The 26,786-nt window shown below is 39.3% G+C and overlaps 1 protein-coding gene across 4 annotated transcripts in view; it reads right to left on the bottom strand.

The window, feature by feature from the left end:
• The window catches only part of RERE (arginine-glutamic acid dipeptide repeats), a 429,037-nt gene that overhangs the window by 290,584 nt on the left and 111,667 nt on the right, over nucleotides 1-26,786 (bottom strand). Inside the window, exon 1 of one of the 4 annotated variants that reach the window (XM_070046093.1) lies at nucleotides 12,301-12,589. The exons of the other annotated variants lie outside the window; for them this stretch is intronic. The gene's annotated coding sequence lies outside the window, so the exon portion shown is untranslated. Of the gene's footprint in view, nucleotides 1-12,300; nucleotides 12,590-26,786 lie in introns of those variants that run through there. 4 annotated transcript variants of the gene reach the window in all.

The following is a 26,786-nucleotide window of genomic DNA, read 5'->3' as shown; positions in this document are numbered from 1 at the left end:
GCGGAAGTTCTCTGCGGACTGCTTTGGTTTTTCTCACTGAAGCAGGAAACCCTGCATGAAGACAGGGAGGAAGTATGAAACAGTCATCTAGGAAACTGGGCAAGTGAATGGACCAGGAGGGGGAAAAAGTATGATTGCTCAGCAGCCTAAGGGCCCACTTGAATCTTATGAACTAACTGGGAACCAACACTAGGAAATTCCCCTAGTGTAAGACATACCCAGCTATCAGCCTTTCTACTAACAAATGAAACGTTCTTTAACACAAACTGCTGGAAATGGCAAATGTCTAAACATAGTTTGAGCACATCAAATATACAAACAATGCCCTGGGAAAGTTGCAATTTCTCCAGATAATATCCTGAAAGAGACTACAACCCTTTTCATACCATATTCATAACTGCTTTATCATCCCTTGAAGGGAGTCATCAGTCACTGAAGGATTTAATAACCTTGGTCTGAAGTTAACTCCCTTCTGTCAGACCACTGTAAACAAAAGATGGGTTTGAATGCCTTCAACCAATTATGTACTGTAATACTAAAGCATACAGATAAGTTATATTCTTATTCATAGAAGTACAAATTTACACATAAAAGATTATCTAGGAGCATTCAATTAATCACCAGAAACTGCCATATAAAATCTATTCCTAATTATATTGTGGTGATGATGGCAGAACTCTGTGAATATACTAAAAACCATCGATTTGTACACTTCTTTAATAGATGAATTATCTCTTAAGGGAGTTTTACCTCAATAAAGATTTTTTTACATCTATTCCAAGTTTTTGGTCTCAAATGAATCATTTTATCTTCAGGAAGTAAAATTTTGATTTTTTTTTTTTTTTAGTTAAAATTTAATGGGAAATGGAGCAAATACAGTATGTTCTGATGGCTCATAAATATTAACCTTGTAGGGATCCAGAACTCATTCAGAATGAAGGGCAGGGTTTGGCTGCAGGTTTGAAGTTGGAGTTTTTTTAATTTGTAGGTTCTATCCCTCCTGTTTCATCCCTTTGATCAAGACATACTCACAGCACCTTGACCAAAATGAATAGCAATCTTTTGACCGTGGATAGCTCCAAAAAACTCCTACATCTTAGAAACTCATCAGCAAGACTGAATGGCAAACCAATATGTGGACCAAAATAAAAGAAAAAAATGTCATAAGTACCAATTCAGGTCATATCACATTTCTCAGGCTTATGTCACTTCACAGAAATTTTATACTTCAAATCTAACCAACAGGCCAAAGAACTCATAAATTCTATTTTTCTCCCTGAGACAGTAAAGATAAATTCAACAATTTCACCATTGATGTTTCAACCATGAAAATAATATTCCTATAGAGACTACAAGTGAAGATTATATTCTTCTAAGCAAAAGAATTATAAGACTGAACTGACAATATTAAGGTGTTCATGGAAGGATCAATGGATCTAGAAGTCAGAAAACACAGCTACTAAAGAGGCTCAGCCAGTTCCAAAATGGAAACTGTGGACGGGACAACTCCACTGACTTCTCCTGAGCTGGCTCTCTCACTCCGTAGCCCAAGCAGCCAGCATCTGTGCTGCCTCCTTCAGAAGGTAGCTGTGAGGACCAACCAGAGGTCAGGGAAGGCTATCCAGCAGGGGTAAAGCCTTCTGCAAAGAGAAGCATCACCCCCATTTCACTCTTGAAAAGCTGTCTCTGTGATAAGCTATTGATCGCCTTCTGCTCTGCATGTATGGAATGTACTCTCTGCATTAGTCTGCTCAGGCGCTATATCAGAGTACCACAGACTGGGCAGCTTAAAGAAAAGAAATTTATTTCCCACAGTTCTGGAGGCTGGGAAGTCCAAAATCAAGGTCCTGGCCAATCCGGTTCATTCAGTTCCCTGCCTGCTCTTTGTGGCCTTCTCTTTGTGTCCTCACACAGCAGAGCGGCAGAGCGAGAGGCCACACTCAGGTCTCTTTCTCTTCATATAAGGACACCATTCTCATCATGGGGCTCCACCCTCACGACGTCATCTAAACCTAATTACCTCCCAAAGACCTCACCTCCAAATACCAAAATACTCGGGGTTAAGATGAGCATATGAAATTTGGGGGAACACAATTCAGCCCCTTAGCACTCCCCTACATAATACTGGGTTGGCCAAAAGTTCGTTCAGGTTTTTCCGTAACAAAACCCAAACGAACTTTTTGGCCAGCTCAACATATTTAATGACCGTCTTCAGGCAGAAATTAAACCTCTGCATAAAAAAATAAACAGGGGGCAGGGGAGATTTAAAGAATGGCTTACTTTTAAAAGAGCTTACTTAAGGCAGCTTACTGATATTCATACCATATAAAATAAAATTTTAAACAGATGAGGGAACTGGACTGACAACAATAGCTAAGACTCATTCAGCATTTGCCTGTGCCAGTCACTGCTCTAAGAGCTCTCCATTTTCCCCGCACAGTAGCCACACAAAGTAGGAACGATTTATAGAAGAGGACCCTGAGCACACAGGGGTGAAAAAGGCTCCCTCAGGCCACATGGCAGGTCTCACATGTTGTACAGGCTACAGAGCCTGTGCTCTAACTATATACTACTATACTGCTTCTCTTTTTCTTGGGAAAAAGGAAAATTGTAGGGGGAGCGAGGGGATTGAGAAAATGGAACCATGAAACAGGTGTTCAGGTTCATTGTATACCATTTGTTAGATGCAGCCAACATCTTATAAGCAAATACCTCAGAAGAAATTTGATCAGTCACAGGATTCTAAATCCGTAAGGTAGAAGCAATCACATGCTCAGGAGGTCAGTCCCTTCTGGAACTAAGAGCTGAGAAAAGTCTCTCCTGTGGGTCCGCCCAGAGACAGCAATCTGCCACGGCCAGTAGCCTCAGGTACCCCTGGATAAGCCATTCAGGGAGCACAAACAGCGAGCTCCACAGGCTCCGTACCGGTCAATGGTCTCACACCACACTATTCGAGTAAGCAAATCTGCCCAAAGTAAGAAATACAAAGGATTCCTAGCAATTCAAACCGAGACTTAAGGCTCACCAGAACAGGAGTTCTTAAACGAGACGTCCATGGATGGGCTGCAAGAGTTCCATAAACTACCTGCAACTGTGTATTGTGGACATGTAGGCAAATGTTCACAACTCTGCTCTGGGGGAAATACCACAGCTTACACCAATACTCAATGGAGTCTCTGATAAAAATAAAGTTAAGAACCCTTGACAAAGGAATTAATGAACTGCATAACCCCCAGGAGAACCTATCCAAATCATCTTCACAACCAAGACTGTGGGTAGGTATAGAACACAATTAGGTTGATGTTAAATTCCAATAAGTAACTGGATAAATGCAAAGTCAAAAACATTCTAAATAAGCATAGCTGGGAAGTAATTCTAACCTCGTTTCAGAACTGCATGGTATCTACCCTATAGTAAACCCTCCAATAGTCACTGCTGCAATTTATAACCTCCAAAGGCAGGATCAAATGGTCCTCATCTCTGAGTGCCCTGACCATCCGATAAATGGTCTTACAATAAAGAAATTAATATAAATCTTTATTTACATTTATAAGTATCTAGCAGATAAAGACCTTTGGCCAGAATTAGTTTATTTCAAAATAATTCAAAGTATCCCTTTCCCTTCATAAAATGAAATACTTTGCCAAATGAGGAACACAGGTAACCAAGAGGAAATAAAGCTTACATGGAACCACTAAGAAATCAGTACTACTGCATTTTACATGAACCATAACCTAACATCATTATATCAGCATCATGCCCATTCTTTTTAAAGTGTAACAGACTGTATTCCCAAATTTATACCTTTATGCCTTTCCCCTACAGGATGGAGAATGAGGCATATGCAATATATTTATGGTCCTCATTTCTCCCTCTCTATGGTAAATAGCAGAGAAAATCAAAACTGCAACATAGCTGACACCAGAAAATAAGTAGATACTTTTAATTTTTTCAAATAAATAAAAAGGGCTAAAATCCAAAATAATGACAACACCAAATGCTAGCAATGATGTGGAACAAAAGGAACTCTCATTCACTGCTGTTGGGAATGCAAAATGGTACAGAAACTTTGGAAGACAGTATAGGTAGTTTCTTACAAAGCCCAACATACTCTTACCAGAGATTAGAAATCATGCTCCTCGGTATTTATCCACATGAGTTGAAAACGTATCTCCACACAAAACTTGCACACAAATGTCTACAGTGGCTTTATTTGTAACTGCCAAAACTTGGAAGAAGGAAGATGTACTTCAACAGGTAACTGGATAAATAAACTGTGGTACATCTAAACAATGAGATATTATTAGTGATAAAAAGGATGCCAGCAAGCCACAAAACGACATGCAGACTGCTTAAATGCATACTGCTAAGTGAAAGAAACCAATTTGAAAAGGCTCCAAACTCTGTGATTCCATCTCCATGACATCTAGAAAAGGCAAAATTATGAAGACAGTAAAAAGATCAGTGGTTGCAAGGGGCTAAGGGAAAGGGAAGGAGGGACAAACAGGTGGGGCACTGGGCGTATTCAGAACAGTGAACCTATTCAGTGTGTACTGTAATGGTGGATGCATGCTATTAAACATTTGTCAAAACCCATAGAATGTACAACACAAACACTGAACCATAGACTTTGGTTAATAGCAAAGTATCAATACTGATTCATCAACTCTAACAGTGTACCACACGAACGCAAGATGTTAATAATAGGGACAACTGGGTGGGAGGAGACATGTGGGGATTCTCTGTACTTTCCACTCAATTTTTCTATAAAACTAAAACTGCTCCCGGGACTTCCCTGGTGGTCCAGTGGTTAAGAATCCGCCTTCCAATGCAGCGGACGCGGGTTCAATCCCTGGTGGGGGAACTAAGATCCCACATGCCGCAGGGCAACTAAGCCCACGCACTCTAGAGCCCGTGTGCCACAACTACTGAGCCCATGCACTCTGGAGCCTGTGCACCACAACTAGAGAGAGAGAAGCCTGCGTGCCGCAACAAAAGATCCCACATGCCGCAACTAAGATCTCATGTGCTGCAACTAAGACCTGATGCAGCCAAATAAATAAATGAATAAATATTTTTAAAAATAATAAAATAGGGCTTCTCTGGTGGCACAGTGGTTGAGAGTCCGCCTGCCGATGCAGGGGACACGGGTTCGTGCCCCGGTCCAGGAAGATCCCACATGCCGCGGAGCGGCTGGGCCCGTGAGCCACGGCCGCTGAGCCTGCGCGTCCGGAGCCTGTGCTTCGCAACGGGAGAGGCCACAACAGTGAGAGGCCCGCGTACCGTTAAAAATAATAATAAAATAAAACTGCTCCGTAGAATAGCCTATTAATTAATTTATTAAATAGTGGTTTAATTTTTTAATGTTTTTGTGTATCACATAAATAAAATATTACTTATCCAATAATAAATGTTTATGCAATCAATTTAAGCCTGTTCACAAAACTGAAGAAAACTTTCCCCCCAAAAGCCAGACTGCTTCAGACATTACTTTTTGCCAGCATGTTTTGTTCTTCCTTTCCATTCAAAGACCAAAATGTACCCCGCATCTGCCGCCAGTACACTTCAGAATGAATATTAATTGCTCTACTTCCTTCCCTTCACATCTAACATGTTTTTAAAAAGGTGAACATTCCGTTACTGAACATTTCCCCTTACCTATTCAATGTGAGAATTATGTCCTATGGAAAGAGCAGAGCCTATGAAAGAGACACTGCCTAGATAGGTAGTCAAAGACTATACAAATAGGTAAAAAGTTTTCTACATAATTTTTCTCATTATAAAATATCCATACACACAAAAAAGACAACAGTAAGAGCTAAATACCTAAAACCAAAAGGAGAAAATAACTGTTCAGACACTTCGATCTTGATAATGTTTTTCTATATAATTTTGGTTGATTAATAAAGAATGTGCATGTCTTTCTTACCATCCCCCCTCACATATTTAAAATTCCTAGGTAATGTTTCAAACTATTTTCCTATGTTTTACATCTAATTTATGAAAACCTTCTTTTTTTGCTAAGCAAACAAACGGTAGTATGTGTGTCCAAAAAATTAAGATTTAGTAATTTGAGTTCTTCCAAAATGACTTTTATTAAATCCTTGTAAAAGGAAAGGCATTTATATTGGGAGGCAGATGCAAGTATTAAAGAGTCTTTCTCTTGTTTTTTGTTGGGTGGTAATATCAAAAAATACAGAAAGCTCACCATATGTGTAAAATATCAACTGCCTATATTAATATATTAAAAATGTTTAAAAAAATAAAAGGTGATTAGTAAAACAGCAAAAACTTCTTATAAAGATAATCAAGAGCCATTCTCCAATCTCACTCCTGAGACGACATAAAAAGAACCTGGTCATCTGCACCTGTACATAAGCACTACAGTTGTTTCTGCAAAGCATAAATTGGCCCAATAAGAAATCCTGAAAACAATGCAAAAGGAAGGAATATCAACTGGCATTTTACTAAATGCATACAAGTCAAGTCCCCACTGCTGCTGACGTTCAAAACCAGTAGAAACTTGACTATGCCACTGTTTCTAACCAGCTATTTTTAAATTATTAGAAGATAATCTTGTGAGCTTGAGGTAAATACAGCTGTGAACTCAGCAGCACGCACCATCTGGAGGCATTTGACATAAGCAATTTTTCAAATGCATAATAGTATATTCAACTCTATATTGTTCCTTTGAAGCTGAACAGTCACATACAAACTGACCCTTTTTTTAAACTGCAACTACAAAAGCTCATTCACTTTGTAGAAACAAGACATGAGAAACAGATCTAATTGTTCATCTTTAGAACCAAGTGATTATTTCTAATCTTTACCGGCAAAAATACTTTAGCTTTATAAAGGATCCCCCATACTTACCTACCATATTCTTAAAACTTCACAAGTAACTTCTGATTAATCCTCTAAAATGAAAATGTTTTCTTCTTTCTAAAGTGATTCACATCCATTATTACCTCATTTTATCACAAAAACCTGAGTACAACTGTCATATGAATCATCATAAAATCCTACGTACAGAACACAACTGCCATTAACCTCTTAATGCATCAACCAGCTAATGCCATTAACCTGCAGCCTCTTCCAGCTTCTATCATTCCTTCTCTCGCTACCAAACTTCTCAACATTTCCTTACCAACTGCAAACTAGCTTACACCATCACTGGCCATCCTCCACCTCCTGGGCTGCTCTGCTCAACAAATTCTCAGGGGTTCCACTGATTCCTGATTAAGTCAATAGCACTTTTTCACTGTGTTTTCTCAGTTCTCATTCTCTAGTCCAAAACCTAGAACATGTGATTCTACTGTCATCCCCCTACTTTGAAGCACCCTCTACCCTGTACTCTCTTTATATTGTTTTACCTTTCAGACCGCTTTCTCTCAAATCATTCTTCCATTTCCTCCTCCTGCCATAACACTGGCTGTTCTTTCCCAATGACGTGATGCTCAGCATTACCTCAGCACTGGCTCCTCCTCCTATGTGAGATTCAGTGAGGGCCCTTTGGTGGCATAAACAAATCTCAAAGCTGGCTGGGCCACCAGTGTGTGGAGGAAGGCCAGGGGAAGCCCTTTCACAAAGGTCACCTCTAATAGGATGGGGTGGGGGGGAGGTCAAGGAAAGAACAGAGGTCAGGCTCTGGCTTGGAATCCGGGCCTCCCCACTCACCATCCGTGGGCCTTGGTCAAGTTGCTTAACTCCTCTAAGTCTTGGGTTTCCTCACTGGTACCTCACAGGCATTTAGACCTGCAAGGATTAAATAATTCACGCAAAGACAGAACAATATTAAGGAAATGAAGTCATCCATAATCCCATCATCCAGAGATCAGCACTATTAATGTTTGGTATATTTCTTTCTAATCTTTTTCCTTAGCCTCTGTGAGTAAATGTGGGTGTGCACATAATTGGAATCATACTGCATAAACAGTTTGGCATCCACAGTTTTTTTTCCCACTGAGGTTTACATTATATTTTTATATCATGATGATTTTTAGTGGTTGCATAAAATTTCCTTTTATGGATGGATCATGATTTAACATTTCCCTTCTACTACTGGGTGCTTAAACTGACAAATCACTATGTTTAATTTCTTTTTTGTTCCATTCTTTTTTCCTTTCCCAGAAAAAACTCTCTTCCTCCCTCTCTATTCCACCTGTGAGCCAAAAATTGTTAACAATGGCTAATAAATCATCAAATAGTGTGAGAAACACATTTTCATCAAGGAAGAAGAAAATAAGGACTTAGAGAGTAAACATCCCATATTAAACTAAAAATCACTGGCATGCCCTGAAGTTATCTTTGGAAGTTTTGTGAATCATCATGTTCTTTTTTTTTTTTTTTGCGGTATGCGGGCCTCTCACTGTTGTGTCCTCTCCCGTTGCGGAGCACAGGCTCCGGACACGTAGGCTCAGCAGCCATGGCTCACGAGCCCAGCCGCTCCGCGGCATGTGTGATCCTCCCAGACCAGGGCACGAACCTGCGTCCTCTGCATCGGCAGGCGGACTCTCACAACCACTGCGCCACCAGAGAAGCACCATCATGTTCTTTTAAATTTGTTTGGTGTTCCTTCATTGGAATGTAAGTGCTGTGAGGACAGGGACTTCATCTTTTTTGTACCTTCAGCAACTAAAACAGTATCTAGAGCATAACTACTGCTCGCTATATTAAGTACTAGCTGCCATTATTTGCCAGGCACTTTCCTAAGCATTTTGCACACCCTCTGAGGTAGATTCATCATTTTTCCCACAAAGAGGCTAATAAATAACTTACCCCAGGTCTCACAGTGCGTGAGTGGTAGAACTAAGGACAGAACACAGTCTAGCTATTTACCACCAACTTATAATGAATAAATTGATTACTTATACCAGCAGAGCCTCCATGTGATAGCATTAAAAACTGAACATGCTTTATTTTCCCGCTAATTAAATTTTAACATTTTGTTTTAGTATTTTTCATTACAAACATATGTCAACTAAATCGAGAATTAAAAAGATTGTGGAGGGCAAGGCTACGACCCTAATCACCATCAATATATGGAATTAAAAAATATGGTCCTATAAATAAAAAAGAAATACATACTAATGAACTTTTGAAATAACCTGTTTGGATCTAGGATACTTACTATATACTTCCTTCTATTTTTCTGTAGATTCAGCATTCTCTGCTGCCAATCTAAATGTCCTGGTTTCTTTTAATTAAAGAAAACATTTTATACATGTCACACTGAAATTATTACATTTTCTAGAAGATGTTGCACTCTCTTTCCTCATTCCAGGTTATGTTAAGAAGGACCCATTTCTCCAATGAGTTAAAAAGTATCTCAACCTACGACCGCTTCCCTTGTCCCTCTAAACACCCCCCAACCCCGTCCCTAACACCAGCCCCACAAGTCCCTCCAACAACACACACCCACGTTCTTCCAACAGTAAACTGGGCCCGTGGACGGGCTTCACATTAGCTTTATATATAAACAGATTTGTCAATTTTGTCTTTTGACTTTTGTTCCTTTTTTAAAAAATGTAGTGGACAGTCTTAGAAACCATGGTGGTAGGCAGCTCCTCAAGACAAAGGCATACGGTAAGGAGACCAAACCATTAAGAAAATGTGTCATTCACACCACAATCTATTTTACAGCCTGAAAAGTCTGACTTTGTCGTGGACCTATATTCAAAGACTCAAAGCTACTCAATCTTACAGTAAATACTTTCCAATAACTTGGAGCCAAAAGCACATTTTAAAATTTAAAGGTAGCCACACATACCCTTGAACAGAGACATTTCTAAATCCTTGTATTAATCATCTAGCCCGTGGCCAGACTGCTCTAAATCAAAGGTTCTCTCAGTCCCTTTGGTACAGTGTAACAAGAGGGAAGAGACAGAAGGAAACATTTTAGCCATGTTATCTCCATTGGGCTAACATTTATTTGAGTTTTACAAACAAATCCTAGAATAGCAAACAAAGACCCAGTTTAAAAAAAAAAAAAAGGGCTTCCTATGTCATTATAAAATGGATGGTTCCATTGGCTACTCAGACTAACATAATAGCAAGCAAAACCTCTGACCTTGGAAAAGCATGGTAAATGTTAATACCTACTGCTAAATTACATGGTTTATCAATTTCCTCAAAACCAAAAATAAATCTCCCACGAGTAAACTATTACATGAGTAAACAAAAGCTTGTCTTGTTCTATCATTTGCTTAAAAGCAAGCACAAGGGCGGTGGGAGAGGGATTAAGAAACAGAGCCAGACAAGTCCATAAAACCTCCAGTGTAAAATAAAACTACCCTGCAGGAGCAGCCAATGCAGTCTGACCTAACAGCTGTACACAGTTGCACTAATTAAAATGAAGAGCTAGTCTGCATGACACACAGGCCATTCGCTGAACCTTCCTGAGGAGTTGACGGGGCTCCCCATGACACTCCACACCCGCACCCCACCCCACCACCAGACCTACAAGCTAAAAAATAAACCGGCACATGGCTCAGGGTACCCACATTTGAAGATACATACACATTCAAGCATTTCAGAAGTAATCACAACCATGTAGACTGGAACATATCCTACAGGCTTATAAAAACCCATTCACACACAAAGGAAGTGGTACAGCTACATTACGTCAGCTCTCGCCTCAATTCATAAATGCAAAACCACAAAACAAGACAAAAACCTACATGGCCTTTTGCTGGAAACCTTCTCAGAGTGAATGAATGTAGGTTAAGTCTTCAAATATGTTACTGAACAGCACTCCTTGATGCATCACTTCCAACAGCCAAGAGGAAGGAAGAAGTGTCACCTTAGTCCATTCTCTCATGCAACCAGATCACATAACATTTCAAGCACAGCCTGCCAAGCACCAGGGCCTGCCAGAGTACAACGAGCACTCAAGTGCTCTGCACTGAAAACCACCTTTCACTGGTCCCAGAGATCTTTATAAAACACTTTAAACACTACTAAATTACAGAGTTGAAAAAAACAAACACAGGCTTCTAACTGCTGCTCCCATACTATTGTGAAGTTGCTGTTAAATGTTAAGCCTCTAAAATGTCTGCCTTGTGTTATTAACTAGGCAATGTAGATTTTCAGGAAGGAATTGTCTCTCAGAGCCCAAATCTAACACACACATAAAAATGTAGAGTTTGGTTGTGCATCTGGAAATAATTGCCCACTGATCAACAGGCTTACATGGGATATTGTTCCCGTCTGTAGGGTTTCAAATGATGTCTACTTTAAATTTGGAGTTCCTAGGAAGAAAAAAAAGAAAGGAAAAAGAAGAAAGTAAGAATGACCAAAATATAGTAATTTTGGCATGTAATTTAAAGGACTTTGTCAACTCTGTTCTCAACTTTCACTCAGTGTCTCAATCGTAAAGCACACAGACACACATATCAAAGAGAAAAATTAATCTCTCTACTGACCTCAGTGTTCATTCACATACCATTTTTTTTGAATTTCCATATGGCTGAGAGGAGGCCTCCAGCCAAACAATGCCCCAAGGAGAACAGTGGCACATGTGGGCCAGGAAGGCGAATGGCTGGGAGTAAAACAAAGTAACCTATGACAAGAGTTTCTTTTTCAGCAAACAGAAAGTGGTCAAGCAGGTCTCCATACAGCTTCAACCAGAGTACAAGATCTGAGTAAACAGGTGGAGGGGGCAGGGAAGCCATCACCTCAAACAAAAAATAAAAATATAAAAAATAACAATTTAAACTTAGAGCAATCTTCTTCAAAACTATCCCTGCGTTTTAGCTAACCTGGTAAAATAACAGTACTGTGATCCAAGAAACAAATTATACTCGTCACTTAAGCAGACCCAAATTACTTTATAACCAAGTCCATCCAATTCACTTTATTTTAAAACTTAAATCTACTCCACAGTAAGCAATAAAGCTCCAGACCAAACAGCGGCTTCCGGATCATACAGTCCTCATCTTCAGCTTTCCTTTTAGAGAACACACACACACACCTTTAAAAAAAAAGAGTGTTTCCTCTGCCCTAACCATGTTTCTTACTTAGTTTATTTAATTGGGATTTCTAGAGTTTTGACAATTTAAAACAAACAAACAAAAACCCCAAAACTAGTAAGCCCAACAGAAATGCAATGGGACACAGTAAACACCTATTCCTGATTCCTGGAAAGCCACCATCATTCTTAATACCCGAGTCGTTCATCTCTCTGGGGTCATCGACCTCACTCCCGTACACCCACCTCCAAGAGCCCCTGCGCCCACAGTTATCCAACTTCCTGGCCCGAGACCCGCGTCCCCCTCGCAGCAAGAGGGGCCAGCCACTTGCCTGCGGCCGGTCGCAGCAGGAGCTGAGCCCAGGGGCCTCCTCTCCTCCTCCTCGTCCTCCGGTGCAGGGCCCCCTCGCAAACTCAGGCCCGTGGGCACCGGAGGGACGGGCTGGGGCTCGGGCCGTGAAATGCACTTGCTAAACAAAAGGAGGCCCGGGAGGCCGCAGGGCAGCAAGGCGCGGGCGCATGTCCCCGCGGCTCAGCGGCTCCGGGAGGTGGTGGCCGCGCCGGGCCCCGCCCGCAGCTAGGGGAAGCGGCCGCCGCGGCTCACTCTCCTTCAGCCCAGGCGTCCGGGCCAACACTGCCACATGCCAGTGACCCAGACGCTGGGAGAGAAAGAGCAGCCTCCCCGCTGCGGCGGCGGCGGCGGCCGACAAAACCCGGGCTGGAGCCTGGCCCGCTCCGCGCGCACCTCTGCCCGCGGGGACGCGCGCACACAAAGCCTGTGCCGCTGCAACTGTACCTCCTGCCCAGCTCGGCCAGCCTCCCCTCTTCCCCAGTCCTCCTCCCCTCCCGACAGCCGGAACTGGGAGGCTGTGTGATTGATGGCAGCTCTTAATAGCGTGGTCAGCTAGAAAATGCATCTGCAAGCAAGATATTAAAGAGGCAGCGCATCCCCGTGAGTGATCAGCAGTTCACACATCCTAGAGCTGCCTCTGCTTCTGCCAGGAATATTAATGCCAACCACCTCTGACGTCTAACAAATGCAGATGAAATAACCAACAATCACAGACACGATGAACGTTTGTTTCAAAGATGCACAGGAGAAAGAAGCATTGTTTGGTGTCAAACATTTCTGACCCCAATTTTCCTTACAGTTTAAGAATTCTCTGTAAGTCATTTGTTTAAAAAGTCTTCTCTCTGATCTTTTTTTCCCCAAGAAAACAAAGATCCATCTGCTAGACAAGGCATGGCTTAAATTGGGCTTGATTGAAATCCATCTAATAAGGAAGCAAAATAAATACACATTCCTTGCCATGTAGCCTTAAATAAACATAAAACCCACCAGCTACCAGATTCCAGACCTGTCATTAATTCCATTGTTATGTGCATGGAAACAGAATTACCAAAAGTAAATTTCAAATTAGTTTCTTCTCCACCCCCAAACTGGTAAATATCTATCAACTTGCTCAAAATTAAACTACATTTATACCATGTATTCCCTAGTAGTAACAGCCACAATCATTGTGTCCTATTAAATAAGACACTCTATAGCAAATTTTAAAAAATACGTTCCTATGGAATACAAATTCAAATTACTAAACTCAGTATCAACCCAAATTTGAAAGTTACAAGCTCAAAATTTAAATGATCACTTTTGGTACCTTTAATATTACACTTTTTAGCCTCCAGGCAAGTTTCATGGAACTCTCAAATAGCTTTATACACCTTACTGGACCTTCCAAGGTCCAATAACTTTGCTGAATTATTAGGTACCCTTACCAATAGGCAAACATTTAGATTAAGTGATTTGCCCAAAGTTTCTCAACAAGGGAGTGGGGGGCCAGGTATGGAGGAGAAGCACAGTGTACCCAGGGATCCTGCCTCTCTGGCACAGATAACCTAACTGACATGCACATTTGCTATTTAAACATCACTCTGCCGAGTTCTTTCAAAGAAAACTCAAGTTAGTCTACAGGAGATAGAAATCTCTTTCTAAAACTACTAACACAGCACTTGTACTGAGAGCAAGAGCTGATGAAGCATAATGCCTTTGCCACCCTGAAAGGTGGCTGTGACCAACACAAATCAGAGGCGGTCCCCACGCAAGTGCAGCTCTGCCATAAGCTCCCCGTACCACCATTCCTCAATAAAACCATCCTGAGGGGACCGAAGCCTTGAAAGTCTACTCAGGACCAAGTGGTTCTGAGATCACTCCATCCATGTCGGAGATGAAACTGACCCTAAAGCCTAGCTACAAAAGCCACTCCTATACTGGGGCACACTTCCATTTACCCACCAGCTCTTATCTAGATACATGGCAGGGCCAGAAGCAATGGGGGGGGGGGTGTTTGTCTGCAGCACTTTAAAAAGTGCTGGTTTATCACAAATTGGAAAGGGCTGGTGAGGACAACCAAACTGCTTCATTCTAAACTCATACTGTACCTAGTCTCCTGGGATTCCAAATGCTTTGACAGCACTTTATGACACTTATATTCTTTTGTCCTTATCTTGCACCCTCTGCTAATCCATCCACACCCAGCCCCCCACTTTCTAGTTACACCAGTCTTTCAATCTCTCCAAGGTATCAGGATTCCTACCTGATAGCGGCCATGGCCGCTTCTTCCCACTAGAACATTATTCTCTCCCTGCCACCCCGAACCCCCAACCTCCCCAGCACACAGTTTAAAGCCTACTCCTTCAGACCTCAGGTAAAATATCACTTTGTCAGAGAAGCTTCCCCTGCGGCCCCATTCTAGGTCAAGTTCCTTTGTTATAATAAGTTCTCAGGGAACTGCGTTCCTTTCCTTGAGAGCATTTATCTCAGTTTGTAATTCATTGGTGTGACTTTCTGATTAATGTTCATAGCCCCCTCTAGAGAGCAAGTTCCATCAGAGAAAGTGCTGTATGTTTGCTCATCATCAAATACCCGGTTACCAAGCACACATATCTTTGAAATGAATAACTGAATTATTCATTAATAATACTACTCATACTGTTCTACTCATTTGTATATTCTCCACACAGTTGTTGGCACAAAAGAAGCCCCTCTCAAATAAGTAGTACCTATGCAAATAAATTAAAAGTCTAGGAAAATGAACATTTTTATCCCCACTTTATAGAGATGTAAATAACTGTGCCTGGGGTAACTTACAAAAACACTGAGACCTAAACCAGGGTCCTATCTGCAAGCTATACTTTTTTTTTTTTTTTAAGAGCCAATGAAGTACAGATGCCATCATTAATACATTCAAGGTAAGTTCTTCCTAGTGATGTGGCATTTAAGAAGCAAACAGCAGTAGGTAAACTGGACAGACTACTAAATCCTGTATGCGCACAGAGAGCAATATAAACAGAATATGAAATTTTGAAAGCACATTATTATACACTAGTTTGTCTTCAACATTTCTCTGAATGCGAAAGTACTACCAAATTTCTCCTGTAAGTGGGGGAAGGGGTATAATCCTCACCTCTCTTTTACACTGAACTTTTTCTTTATTTTCAGTTATTTCCTCTCTAAAAGACTTCTACTTCCCTGACACGGAAGCCTTTGTAAGAATTCTTTGGACCTGAGGACTCATAGTCATTGGTGACAGACATTCCAAAACTGCCCTCCCTGACTCCTCAAAATGAAGAATTCATTTTAAACACCATTAATGCGAGCCTGTAAATTAAGGAATCTGTAGATAAGAAAGGGGAGTTCTTACAACAAGAACAATTTCTCAGATGTCCTGCACAAGAGCACAAGAAAAAGCGAAAGAGAAAGCGTGAGATGAATGAAAAGATATTAGATATTCCCCAGCTTCACTCCCAAATTATTCCTCACTGTTATTTTCAGCATTTCACGTGGCACTGCTTGGTTCCCACATGAGTTCACCCTGGCCTTGTCTATGTCATATGTCCTGCTTCCTTTTGTCTTAAGTTCCACTCCACGTAAATTCCAGCTCCAGGTTTTATAACACTCTTCATTTATCAAAACAACCCTGTCAAGTTGAGTACCATTAACAGATAATGAGGAGAGACAAAGCACTCCATATTCTACAGGCCTCAGCATGCAGCTAAGTGAGCTGACATCTGACTTTACCCTAACATTTATAATTAAATACAAAGTCTAGTTAAACTAACATTAAAGCTATGACAGGGAACAGTACACAGGGGAAATGTGAAGTATAAACTTAGCACTAGTTGAATAGGGCTCAGGTTATTCCAGAACCTTAACCTTGAACAACTACCCTGCGTTTCCTCTCTCTACCACCCGGCTTCTATCACAGCCATGAGACTCTTGGCCACATCTTCTAAAGATAGCAGCTTTGGACCACTCTCCAAGACCATCAAAGGGGAAGGAGACTGCAATTTTACATGAAAGTTTAAAAATAACATTCATATAACAATAACTAGTGAGGTCTGCCAAAACTATAACTATCAAGTTGAGACAACAACATTCCTTCCTATCGCATTATCTAGTAAAATCACTCAAATCAAGAAACTTAGCTCACCTGAGTGTCAATGTGTCAAAAGATTAGCAAAGTCAATCAAGCAATGACCAAACCAAGGGTTGTGTTAGTACTAGCTAGCAATGTTTGCACACTGTCCTAGGATAGGTTTTGTTTTGTATGACTATGCGGAATACGGATATATAATTTTAAGCTAACCATCTACTTCTTTCCCTTTTCCAGTTCACAAAGTGGCACCACACAACACTTCTATAGTTTTCAAAAGAAAAAAAGAAAAATATATAGTTCTTTCTGAAGCCCTTTTGGATTTTTTTAGTTATTATATGTTCCTACAGAAAATCCAAACAATCCCATTCAACACGCTGAAGTGTATCTCTCCGGACTGTCTTCTAGAACACATGTACACAAACTTACACAAATATTTAAGAACATATATATTCATTCGTCTAGGGGCTCATTCTACTAATTTTTATTTCATGATAATAGAATTCTACTATTCATGCTATATGGCAGCTTGCTTCCCTCACTTTACAGCAGACCATTAACATCCAATTCCTCTTTAGAGCTGAACAAAATTCTATTGTGTGGGAGTACCATAATTAACAAGTCCTCAACTGCTACAACCCACTTCTTTGTGCATCACTGTGCATACCTGTGAGCATCTCTATACTGGAATCTCTAGGTCAATGAATATGCACTTTTTGGTCAAAAAGATTGAGTCAAACTGCTCTCCAAAAAAAGTGGACCAATGTATATAGCACTCTTCCCAACAGTAGGCCCTGTTCCCATACTTGCATTCTGGCGGTCTGAGTTTTGCATCACACACTCCTCTCCTGGACCCCCTAGTGCCCCGGCCACATCTTCTATTTCTTTCCATGACTGCTCTGAAACATACAGGTAGTCAACGTCTGGCCTCTTCTTATCACACTCTGGTATCTGTCATGAGTGAGAAGATTTAATTCTCAAGCTGCCTCTGTGTTACTACTGATCGATCGAAAGATTTTATTTTTCTAACCCTCAGCTAGCTTCTTAGCAACAGATTCATGTTTTCAAATGCCCTCTGAGTTCCGCCACAATGGTATTCCACAGACACTCTCAAATCATCCTAAACAAAATCAAAATATTCTCATTCTCCCCCACATGTCCTGGCTTCCCCAACCCAGTCTCAGGAACTCCTGTTACCCTGGTATAAGAATTAACAGCATGCCCTTCCTTTTTAAGAGAAATCATGACTTACACCCTAAAATGTATGTGAAATCAGAATTAGCACATTAAACATAATATAATTCTCAGCCTTTAGCACTACTGAATGACATATTGTTTAATAATGGCTAACAACCATCTAATCCATACTCTGCAAGTCTTAAGTGCAAATCAAGGTTTACTAATATGAATTTTTAAAATACCTTTCCTACCTAATTACCTATCCATTCATTTATCACATCACTTTCCATTCAGTCATAGTTTCTTTGTAGGTAAAGGTGCTGAAGAACAGAAATATGAAAACTTAAATCAACTAGGACGGTGATGATAATTATACCTACAGAAAAAGACTCACACAGGAAACCACTGACATATATGATGCAAAAATTAGGCAAATATTACGAATTACTGAGGATAAGTGAGTTTTTATGCCCTCTAATGCCAGAATCTTAATATTTACTCTTTTATATTTAAGAAAAAAATTGAGTTAATTTCAACCTAGATACTGTTGGAATCTACTTAATATACTCTTTCAAAATAACTAGAAATAAATCAGATTCTAAAAATCAAGGAGGCTAACCTTTAGTAAAACTATGAACAGCACATACTCCAAATTAAATACAGAGATACGACATTAAGATTACACATTAATTACAACTTTTGTTTTATACTTGCCAACACAGACCCAAGTATATTTGAGTGATAAACTGCTAATAAGTATTTAAGGTGTTATTTCATGAAGTACAAAATTACTAACATTATTAAAATATATTCCTGGAAAGAAAGGGGAAAAAAAAACAACCCAGCTTGCAGCACACCAAATCCCGCTTTTCTAAGAACGGAGAGCAGAAGCGCTGGCTCCGGTGTGCACTCAGCACAAACTCTTTGACGCAGTAAGTCAGTCAAAGGTCAGACCTGGAGATTCTAGTTTTTGCAAGTGTGTGGCCCTCTCATGGATGTAGGATATGAAACAAGCCTTAGAGCAACCTGAGAGAAAACGGAACTCTAAGAGAGCATATGCTTTAAACATTTTTAAGGACGTTTTCATCTCTATTTTTTTTTAATTGTTTTTACTTTATTTTTTACTTTTGGCTGCATTGGGTCTTCCTTGCCATGCACGGGTTTTCTCTAGTTGCCGCAAGAGGGGGCTACTCTTCATTGCGGTGCGCGGGCTTCTCATTGCGGTGGCTTCTCTTGTCGCGGAGCACAGGCTCTAGACGCGCGGGCTTAGCAGTTATGGCCCTCGAGCTTTAGAGCACAGGCTCAGTAGTTGTGGCGCACGGGCTTAGTTGCTCCGCGGCATGTGGGATCTTGCCGGACCAGGGCTCGAACCCGTGTCTCCTGCATTGGCAGGCGGATTCTTAACCACTGCGCCACCAGGGAAGCCCTTTTCACCTCTATTTTAAAAACTCACTAAAGATCTCAGATTGTACAGATGAAATTACAATGTTCCCTTAGAGTGATACTTTGAGACGGCAAAAATACAGTTAAGAGAAATCTCTCATTTGGAAAAGTGTTACCAATAAAAAAAGAGTTTTGTGAAAGCAACAGTTCAGAATCTCAGGACCCTGACAGGATGTTTAGAATGGGGCCTGACAATACGTGATAAAATCAGTGTGGAGATCCAGCCAAGTTTATTGGAAGTAATCTTAAGACATCTAAAAACCCTAATTGGAATCACTTTACCAAGAATTTAAAATATCAACCAGATAATGCTTACAAATCCAAAACATAACTTTGCCCTTTTTCTAAAAAAAATTCTGCCATATGTTTTCTCTTGTAATATGCCTCCAATAGACTAAGCTCTTTTAAAATAAAATCACCAACGTCTATTTTAGGAAAAATATAAATGTAAATGTTTCAAAACATTAAATAAGTACCATTTGCCAGATTCAACACTGCAGGTAGCATCAAAGATCCAGTAGTTTTCTGCTTAAAAACCAATCACTTCTCTCTAAAAAAATGTCAGAAGACTCTAGTTCAAAAAATCCACTCAAACGTGCAATACATCAACTAAAACAAAAATAAAAAGCCAGAGTCTCAAGAATGTTTGCCCTAAACAATACAGGATGATTTCTTTTCTTTTCTTTGGAGGAAGGAGACAAACTTGGAATATCCATTTGAGTTTAATTTTAACTGACTAGAAAAAGCAAATATTTGGGCTGCAGGAAACACAACTTAGTACAAAGGAAGACATGAGCTAACTTCTAACATTTACTTCATTTGATTAATTCTAACAATAAAACCTAAACAATGATCATCCCCTCTAATCTTCAGAGCAAGTTAACTCTACAGTGAAAAATATGAGCGCCCTATCAGCAGACTCTGGTATGTTTAAACGATTATAATGTAAAGCATGTTCATTCTCACCAGTGAAAGGAAACGACTGCCAAAGGCTTCCTTTACAAACTCTCCAGAATAGGGCAGATCCCTTTAATGTGAGATTTTCCTGACACTCCAATTGTAGCAGACCTTGAACAAACAGAGGCACATTAAAAGCTGACCTGGTTCTATTATCTTTTATTGAAGGCCTAGCAAAGATCAGACATGAGTCCAGTGCTATTTACATTTTTTTGGTGCATTAATCACTTTTATACTCGAGGGCTTTAGAAAAATTCAATAGATTTTATTTTTAATGGTAATAACCACAGGATGTAACCGTAGCAGTATTGGTCTTTTTCTCAGGAAGGCCAGAAAAGCTTTAAAAACAGGAAGTCTTGCTATAAGGTTGAGAAATGTTTGTTTTAACAGTCTAAGGCTTTATGGTTGCAGTTTGCAGTCAGGTGTTATGGAGGACTAGAGTTTATTCTTTCCAGCCAAGGATTAACATCCCTGGGGAAAAAGCCAAAAAGGTGCCCAAACAACTAGAAAAGCATATTATCCTAAAATAAGACTTGTTATAGAATCTGAACTACAAATCTTCCTAGCTATCCCTTTCAACATTACCTGGGAGCTAATTTAGTAAGTGTAGCAGGAGGAACAATTTATCTTTTGTGGTAATTTATAAAGGCTAGAGGAAAACCATAGTAACCAATGCTAAGACAGCCACCAAGCAACAATTAGCAGTTGGGTTAAGAATTGATACTTGCCATTTTATAGGTGTTTTCTATTGATTACCTCATTTTTTTAACATACTAAATTAATTACTGTAATCAAATATAAGAATGACAATCTTTCTTAAATGCAAATTCTTGCTAAAAAACCAAATCAGTGCAGATTAACTAAAAAAACTTTTTATCCCCCAACAAAATGGTTGGTGTCTGTATTTAAAGACATTGGTTTGCTTTTTTTCAATTCTACTAGATTGCAAAAGAAATTCCTAACATATCCAACATCAAAGATACTTTATTTCAAAAAAATCCAATTTCATGATTCTATTCTTTATTTAGCCTTTGTGTATATAGACAGTAAAAAAGAATGGCTTTATCAACACGATAAGCTGCACATATTAAAGTGAAAAAAAAAAGAACGGCTTTATCATTTGTGGACTCTCATAATGGAATTAATTTTTTTTTATTGGATTACAGTTGATTCAAACTGTTGCCAGTTTCTGCTGTACAGTAAGGTAAGTCAGTTACACATATACATATATCCAGTATTTTTTAAATTATTTTCCCATATAGGTCATTACAGAGTATTGAGAAGAGTTCCCTGTGAAATACAGTAAGTCCTTATCAGTTACCTGTTTTATATATAGTAGTGTGTATGCGTCAATCCCAACCTTCCAATTTATCTCTCTCCCCCCACCCTGGAATTAAATGTTATATTATGAAAACTTTTAAGGCAAAAATCTAAATATTATTATATGTATCTTGTCAATTTAAAATCCATTTGGCTTCTACAAGGCACTGCTTGGAAAATCATAATATCGAGATAAAGTGCTTTAAAATATGAACATAAAGGGCTATTAACACAAAAGTTTGTCATTTACCCTGAGGTGTGTCAAGAAGGGAAATAAACCAAAGTGATTTTCTACTTGACAGTTATAGCTACCTTAACATTTTTCATGTTTACTTCCACAATATTCCCACAGGGGATTGAACTACCTTCATTTAACATATGGGACTAAAATGACATTCCTTCAACCAACTAGGTGTCCTCCTTATCTTTCAAAAGACATTGCTTTAATAACAACTATCCCTAAAAGAGTCCTGCTGGTTTTCAGTTTAATGTACACTGTATAATGATTAAGCTTTTTTCCTGAAAATTAGAAGACAATAAAGCAATGCCTTCAAAGTTTTGAGGAAAAATAGTATCCAACCTAAAATTCTACATCCATCCAAACTATGAATCAAGTATGAGTATAAAATAAAGACATTTTCAGACATACACAGCCTCAAAACATTTACTTCCCATGCACTGTTTCTTAGGAAGTTATCCCACAAATGAAAAGGAACCAAAGAAAACCCTGCAAAAACTGACCTCTAAGATGATGTCCAGAGCGACACAAAAGGGAAGACCCCTTCTACCAGCTAGGTGGCAGGTCTAGACATTAAATCAAGAGGAGGGGCTCCAGAAGGGATACCACCAAGAGTGATTTATAGATTTCCTAATATTTTCCACTATATTGAGAGGAGTTTTATACAGTTCTGTTGGAAACTATGAGGCTGATTTCAAGATAAGAATATACAAAACTAAGCAAAGGAACAAACAAAGGGGCGGGAGGGGCGGGGAGCTGGGTTAGAAATGAATTATTAACTCTACGAAAGAAAATGAAGAAGTTGTACAAGAAGGGAAATTAAATCATAATACAATATGTGCTTCAGCTATAACAATATATACGTTGTCACAGTAACAGAAATATTCTATATTGATTTAATCACAAACTGTGATATAACTACATTAGGAAGATGGAGGAGGAGAAAGTAGGTGATATAAAAAGGATAAATCCTCATCTCTCATTGGGCAAAGTCGGCAAATAATGTCTACAATATAAAATAAAAACATAAGCATGCTCTTTATCAACATTGAGGTAACAAAAGAAATGGTTCAAAAAGTTAAAATGGGTTCTCCGGGGAGTGAGACCCAAGGATGGAAGAGGAAACTATTAAAAAATAAATAAATAAACCTTGTAACACATTTGATTCATTAAGTCCACGTACATATATTACCTAAATTTAAAGTAAATATTAACAAAGATGTTGGTGAAAAGACCTTAGCTTCTTGTTTAAGAAATTTGCTGACACATACCATTAGCATTTTACAGTGTGCTCTGGTCACCTGGTGAACAGAGGAAGGGAGGGAAAGAAATCTAGCCAAAGAAGCTAGAAGCTAGATTTTAAGACACAGGGACCAGAACTGAAATTTATTTTTCTTCATACAGAAAGCTGTACTACATTTTGCCACCTGCTGGCAAGATTCTTGAAATTTAGCCACTCCATTTAAAAAACAACTCACAGTTTTCTCTTTTTTCAAAAAAAAGAAAAAACACAAACAATCCCAAGAAATGGAAAAAGAAATGATATAGCAACCAAATTCAATCCCTATAATTTTAGTATACACAAATGAGAAACATATCACTAACTATATAGTATCAGCTTTTAAAAGATAAATGCTATAAAAGCAAAAGTACAAATACATTATCTAGCCTCAAAAAATTTAACATAATTTTCTAAACAATGTCTTAGCATTTTACCCATTTGTTTATTCAAAGATATGTTCCAAAATCCGTTAAAAGTTTTTTAAAAAGAGAATAAGATTGATAAAATAAAGGAAAACAGAGGATGTTTTCAAACACTAGTTAGAGGTAAAATTGCAAGCTTATCAGTTATCTCCCAAACGCCATGCTTTATCTTTTATTGAGAATAGTGCTAAATTTTAATACCACTGTTTTGTCAATAAAAAGTGTTCACATACACTTCACAAGTTCATTAATAAACCTCTAAGAAGACCTAAATTAAAGCATGGCAAACAGTTTCTCATGAAACAAAATTTGCTTCTGGTTTGTTGGAACTAAATGTGCCAAGAGGCAAATTAAGATGTGGGAACACTCTTTAAAGGTTATGCTTTGGAAGTATTCAATGACTCAAACAGAGGTATCATTAGGCAGCAGCAAAACAAATACTAGGATACCTATTTCATTTGCAATCTGTTAAGTTTCAGATGAATAATTTTACAATGACCACCAAGAGCTATTAGGATAAACTTTAAAAGGAGACTGACATACACTCCCTAGATTTCCATTAGAGAACTGGAGGGAAACCAGAATGGATTCCACTTTCAGCATTAAAAGCAAGGGAGGCCAGTAATTCACAGAGAACCTGTCATTATGCTGACTACACTGTGTGTGTTTAACGTCCCTGGGAATGCTGACATGTGCACTGCAAGTGTGTGATTGAAGAGTCAATTAAGTAGTGGGAAAGGGCTTGCAGCAAAATCTTAAACTAAAAATAAACCATTTACAGGAGAGCAGTACAAAAATAAAGCTGGTTAAACTATAATCAAATCTGTATTTCCAGTTTCAATACAGTTGTTAAGAGTAGTTAACACACAAGACCATAAGCACATCCAATTTCAAGTATGAAACATCTGTTTTACTAATACTATCCTTGCTATATCCTCCATTTCTTTGCTCGGAGAAAGAGAACGTGAGAATAAGAACAAGAGCAGGTATGACACATGAAAGAAAAAGAAGTGAGTTTACTTTAGGGAATACTGGGCCTTTCACATAAATTCCTAAAATAATAAATTCTAAAGCTATTAGATTTCTACAACTTTACTGATTTTCTTAAGAAATAAGGTCAGATGAGAATGCAGTTTCTCCCTCTGCTGCTTTTTAGTCCCCACCAGCTGAGGCAGTGGGCCTGTTTCCACACTGAAGAGTGGCAAAATTCCAAAAATCAAGCAAACAAGACAGGCAAAAGCAGAAATGTATTATAGTTCATGAGAAAAAAGCAATGGTGGAAGCTAATGATCTCTGACCTCCAGCAAGGCACTAAGTCAGTTGAAATTTTTTCAGTTCTGGGACTAAAACCGTTTCATTTCACCAACGGTGAGGTGTAATTCTGTGTATTTTTCCAGATGATTTTAGTGGTAAGTGATGCTCTCATCTGCTCCTCTGAAAGCAGGCGACAATGTTTCATCAGCTCTTGACGGAGCTTCCCAGTCTTTGGGAAATTTAGTCTAATGGTGAAAGGCGCCAGCTCTGGAGCCAGATGACCAGCAGCATCCCTGCTCTACAATTTACTCACAGGGTATTCTTGGGCAAGTATCCATATGCTCATTTATAAAATGTGATTAATAACAGTACCTACTGCATAAGGTTATCACGACAAGGAATGAAATGATTCAAGCAAGTAAAGCCCTGAGCAGAGTGCTGGGCCCACAAGAAATGGTCTAATGAACACTAGGTACTATTAGCATTGTGATCATGGACTCACCTTAAGAAACCGATTAAAACAATCAGCCTGGGCCTAAATCGCCCCATCAGTGAGGTCAGCAATTCACTATTTGTTTACAAAGAACATTACTCCGTAAAAGCCAGGAGTGGGAGGTAAGAAAATCAGCATTTCTTTTCATTCTTGTTACCGCCACTGCTACGTTATTTATTTGAGCAGAGGAGGAGTGTCTGGACAGACGCTCAGCTGGGTCCTGCAAGCAAAGCATCTATGACAACAAGCAGGGCCTATCTCAGGGCAAGCCCATTCCCTGCCTCCTCCCTCCCTTCACCACTTGTCCCCACAGACCAAGGGCAGTGGCAGTACAATGTCAAAATGCTACTGCCTAAGCATCTGGCCATAGGTTTTGATGAAATTAAGTGATCTGACTCTTTTTGTTCCCAATTTATGTCCTTAAGGTATTATTAAATATCCAAAGAAGCCCAAGGTGTATTACAGACAAAGGCAGGGAAGGGGGGGAGGATAGATACAGTTCCAATAGGCACTCTTCTACATATTTACCAAAGTAGAACTAATGAAATTATTAAAATAACAGCAATTTACATAACATAAACACAGAGGAACAAATGATGGAGATGTGCCATTTGCTTTAAGCTAGAGAAAAGACATGTGTCTAACAAAGAAAGGGTTTCTATAGAGTCACAAGCACTGTACTCAAATAATTTTGTATTTCCTCTGGACTAGTAAAAGCAGGCCTATCTACAATTAATGGATTAAAAACTCAAAATTTTTTTAAACACTTAAAATAACTTATTTAAATGCTTACCCTAAAAAAATATAATAATAAAAATAAATAAATAAATAAGACAAAAATAAATGTTTACCCTTTTGGGGGGGGGGGCACATTTAACTAGCCATAGACTAAGTTTTGTTTTTTAAAAAAAAATGAGATGGGACTTCCCTGGTGGCGCAGTGGTTAAGAATCCGCCTGCCAATGCGGGGACGCGGATTCGAGCCCTGGCCCGGGAAGATCCCACATGCTGCAGAGCAGCTAAGCCCTTGTGCCACAACTGCTGAGCAACCCCCGCTCACCACAACTAGAGAAAGCCCGAACACAGCAACGAAGATCCAATGCAGCCAAAAATAAAATAAATTAAAATAAATAAATTTATTTTAAAAAACATTTAAAAAAATGAGATCAATGTATTTCCAGTAAGCAATTTCCACCCCTATATATTCTCATAAAGAGATGTTGCTCTTTTTCTATTTACAGTGCTAGGTACACAGTGAGTTTTTAACAAATAAATACTTACGGGCTGATCAGTTGCTTGAAGGTAACCCAGACTACGATTTGCCCAAGGCATGGGAAGTACAGAGTGAGGTAGGGGGAAAGGAACTAAGGGCTGGCGAATGTGTGTGGAAATGCACTTTCCTTTGTGGTTAATAGACTGCCCAAGAAAAAAAATATGCATTTGAAAATTTTCTATCAGATCTTCCTCCAAGAACAGCCTATTATTAATCTCATTCTTTAAAAACAAATAAAAACAAATACCGTGTGCTAACACATATATATGGAATTAAAAAACAAAAAAGGTTCTGAAGAACCCAAGGGCAGGACAGGAATAAAGATGCAGACAGAGAATGCACTTGAGGACACTGGGAGGGGAAGGGTAAGCTGGGACGAAGTGAGAGGGTGGCATGGACATATATACACTACCAAATGTAAAACAGATAGCTAGTGGGAAGCAGCCACATAGCACAGGGAGATCAGCTCGGTGCTTTGTGACCACCTAGAGGAGTGGGATAGGGAGGGTGGGAGGGAGACGCAAG

The sequence above is a fragment of the Globicephala melas genome, chromosome 1 (assembly GCF_963455315.2).
Source record: "Globicephala melas chromosome 1, mGloMel1.2, whole genome shotgun sequence".
NCBI classification, from domain to species: Eukaryota; Metazoa; Chordata; class Mammalia; order Artiodactyla; family Delphinidae; genus Globicephala; species Globicephala melas.
The sequence above is the reverse complement of the archived record's forward strand: the minus strand, read 5'-3'. Positions and strand labels throughout refer to the sequence as shown.